At 31.0% G+C, this 4,166-nt stretch overlaps 1 long non-coding RNA gene across 1 annotated transcript in view; it reads left to right on the forward strand.

Moving 5' to 3' along the window:
* The window catches only part of LOC140921082 (uncharacterized), a 5,792-nt gene extending 4,910 nt beyond the window's left edge, over window positions 1-882 (forward strand). Inside the window, exon 2 of the long non-coding RNA XR_012163954.1 lies at window positions 618-882. This is a non-coding gene — a long non-coding RNA (uncharacterized lncRNA). The remainder of the gene's footprint in view (window positions 1-617) is intronic.
* The last annotated feature ends 3,284 nt before the right edge of the window (window positions 883-4,166 follow it).

Consider the following 4,166-nt stretch of genomic DNA (forward strand, 5'->3'; position numbering starts at 1 on the left):
ACAAAATCGATTGGCCAATCGATTTTGTAATTAGTTTTTCGAAATCATTTAAGAAATCGATTGGGCCTTAAGTCAGGGACTCATCCATATTCGACCAAATCGATGTGGACATCGATTGGCTTAAAACCTGGGGCTCAGTACTCACTCAATCGATTTCCCAATCGATTGAATCAAGCCAGAGTTCAAAATTTCACTAAAAACCTTCAGGAAATTGATTTGGAAATCGATTGGCATTAAGTCAGGGGCTCAGTCAATCCTGTCAATCGATTGAATTAAGCCCAGGATTCTGTTTTCATCAAAATCCTCCACCCTAATCGATTGCCTAATCGATTGGCTCAGTGAAAATCCTCAGTTTTAGTTGTATGATTGATTGCTCATGAATCTATCCATGTCTTGATTTGTTATGTTATAATTAGGGGATTGAGAACCTCATGTTGCTTTCATTTTTAATTGGCAAGTATTGTATGAACCTTTCGCATATTGAAAATCCTGTTAAGGTGCATGCTTAGTTGAAAAGTTATTTTGAGCATTTAAAAACTTAATTGATATGTGTTAACTGTTATTTTTTGGTTGGTGACCCTTTACAATTATTGTGGAAATCTGGGCTTTGCCCTCAGATGAGAGTCAGGACGGTCCTACCGGTTCGTACCCTACGGACGAGAATGGAGATGGGAACGCTTGACTGCAGTTACGTTAGGAGGATCTCACGGGGCGCGTGGAGATCACTCAGGGTGTATAGCTTTTTGGTAGGATGATCAGATTAGGATGATGTATAGGGACTAGGTGTCCTTCTTTTTGGATTGGAGTATTTTTAGTTTGGAAAACTATACTTATACTAATATTGTCAGTCTGACTTCTTATTTGAATGGGTTTCATGTACCATTTGTTGTTGTGTAAATGGTTTGGATTTATAATTGGAGAAACTTTTCCGCTGCTTGTAAATTATAATGACTCAATTATTTATCCAAAGGCATTTCATGATTTAATTTTCTGTTTTATTTTAATTCCTTTTGAAAAAAAAAAATATATACCCTCGCTTTGAAAAACGGGGTGTTACATCTTCTTCCATCAAAATTTTATGCATACAAATATTGGGACTTATACTCTTCAATGTACCAACCAATAGCACCCTTGTGCCCCCTCAAAGTTTTCAACATTTTTTCTTCCGGTAGTTCACTCAAGCCTACATTTCTAATATCTTTGCGTTCGTCTTCTCACAAAGAAATATATACTCAAGTGAGATGGTAATTGCTTGAGTTGAACAATAAGTGCTTTTTTTTTCTTTGCAAATTCTTCCTCTTTAGGCCTCATCTCCTCCCGCCTAGTGTGAAAATTGGAGAAGCTAAATGGTGTTGCCACTAACATGGCTAATGCTTCCTTTTCTCTCATGTCTCTACTTTCTTCTACTACTTCATGAGACAAACATAAGACCCTTTCAAGAAGTAGAGTTTGTACTTGATTTTGAAATCTCTCTTCCATTAGTGAATCAAGAATTTCAATTCTATGTAACAGTTACATCATGCACCTTCAAATTTAAGGTGTCATCCACCATTTAACTCTCCGATTTTTAACCACGAGAACTAATTTTGTTTTTAAGAAATTTAAATAAAATACTCTTATCATAAAGTACATGTAATTAAAGATTGCACTAGTTTAAACAATCTCTTGCATGGTCTAAAAGCTAAAATATTTTATAAAATTAAAGATTGCATCTAAATACCGAAGAAATAATATATATAGCATAAGGGCAAAGGCAAGTGTAAGTTTTAAATATATACAACCATTTTTAATCTAAACATTTATTTAAAAGAAAAGGAAAATAATTAGGGGACATAAACCTAACTCAGGAAAAGAAAAGTGCTAAAATATTGTTCACATTATGCAGGTTTTTTGTCTCTTTGGCGAAAAATATATACAACCATGTATACATAGAAAATATGTCGGGTCTATCGTGACATCCTTTACTCGGATTTGTGAAAGAAATGTAAATAATAAAAAAAAAAATTAGTAAAAATTAAATACTTATATTTATTTTGAACATATCACACAACTTATAAAAAGGATCAATTAAATTTTTTTAAAACATCTAATTACACAAATACCTTGAAATCTGTGTAAAATGTGTCACAATATGGTATTTGGATCCGGTCTATAGGCTAAAGCTAAATTACATCTGTGGTCCCTTAACTTAATTTCAGGTAACGTTTTAGTCCTTTATCTTTTTTTTCCCGACTTGGTCCTTTATTTTAATTTTAAGTGACAATTTGATATTTTATGTTTTAAAATTTCAACAATGTTATCTTTTTTTATACAAAAATTCAAAAAAAAATTCAATCAAAACTCATAAAATTAATTATATTCTTCAATATAATACAAATTTCGTCAAATTCGTAACGTAAATCTTCAAAAACTCATATTTTCATACTTTATTTGATATTGTTAGGAATAAAAGACTAAATCGGGGAAAAAAAAAAGATAAAGGACTAAAATATTACCTGAAATTAAGTTAAGGGACCACATATGTAATTTAGCCATAGGCCAATGAGTCATTGAGTCAGCGCATAATTTTGTTTTGTATGTTAGTTAGTTAATTTAGAATTGTATCATGCTATATTAATTTTTTTTATGATATGTGTTAAATGTTTATATAAATACTGTGTCTAGGTGTTGATTGTTTTATTACCGTGTGTTTAATTGTTTTATTTGGGAATTGTTTGAATGTTGTGTGAATTGTTTGAATATGCGCACTTAATCTTTATTTCAATTATTGAATTTAGAATATATAATTATATATAAGTTATGTTGTATATATATTGTTCGAAGAATAATATTATTTGAATGTTTTATTATAAAATAGAAATGTGACAATATTTTCTTTATTTTCAATTTAGTAAAATAATTATGATTGTATATGTGTTATGTGTGAATTTAATGAAATGAAAAAAGTAAACCACCATTTTGATTCTTGACTCAACCAAAAACCTAAAACAACCCATGACTCATTCAAACATCTGTCATTTTAGTCCCTGAAGTTAACTTAACTTTGTTAATTGTCACATGTACGTGACCGTGTGGTGTGCTAGTCTCTCTTGCACGTGTCTCTGACTAGTGAAACGACTAAACTTAACTTTATTCTCCAATTTCTTAAAAGTCTAAATTATTAAGTTTACCCTCCTTTAATCAACTTTTAACTTCAATTCAATTTTGGGTTTCTCAATTTAGATCCCTAGATCTTTGTTTGTCATCACTAATTCCGTTAGAACCAAGTTGGTTTGAAGAATAATTACTCTCAAACTGTTTTGATGATAACAAAATTATTTTGTAAGAATAATTTATGTTTTAATGAATTTGTCTAATGTATGTTTTTAAAGACTTTGCACTAGATCCTCCGTTGTACAAAGAAAGTAATCTTAATATCAAAGGCAACGCTTTGCGACTCTGATAAATGTTCTATTCGTGTGTTTCTGATCAACGCGTTCACAATGCGCCTCTGTTGAATCTGGTTAATGCCAACTCACTCTAATAAATTTGCGTATGAAAATCTAACATCTCATTTTGATCTCCAAAGTCAACCCTCTGTTTAATTTCAACGATCTAGATGTTAATCCTCTGAGCGCAAAACTTTGAAGAAGTCAACAACTCAACATCCTCTACTCATCAGAGTTAAACTTATCCTCTAATGAAAGAAATATAATCACATCCTCTGACACTTCTGCCATTTTTTTAATCAAGATACGTTGAATCAGTTCTAAAGAAAAAATATGGACAAGTATTGAATATTGATTCAAGATTTTTGAAAAATTATAAGACCCATATTTCACGTATGGAATTTATGTAAATCATTGCAACATTTAGAAACCCTAATTGCTCCAAACAAATATAAAGCTACCTTGAGAAATTATGTATCATACTGGAAAACTCATTTACATTCTGAGAGCATACCTTGTAATATTGTCATATGATAACTTTTCAAAAAACCTAAAATCACTTTCTTGTAACCAATCCCAGTAGTGCATTATCAACAATTTGACTGTACTAAGTTAGAAAGTTAGGAAGACTTGAACACAATCATCTTGACTAGTAGGTGTACCAATGGACTTTGTGATAAATCATTTGATTTAGTGAATAAAATCCTTTAGAGTGACAGGACTGAATGTAGCTACTAT

This window comes from Cicer arietinum, chromosome 7 (genome assembly GCF_000331145.2).
Source record: "Cicer arietinum cultivar CDC Frontier isolate Library 1 chromosome 7, Cicar.CDCFrontier_v2.0, whole genome shotgun sequence".
Classification (NCBI taxonomy): Eukaryota; Viridiplantae; Streptophyta; class Magnoliopsida; order Fabales; family Fabaceae; genus Cicer; species Cicer arietinum.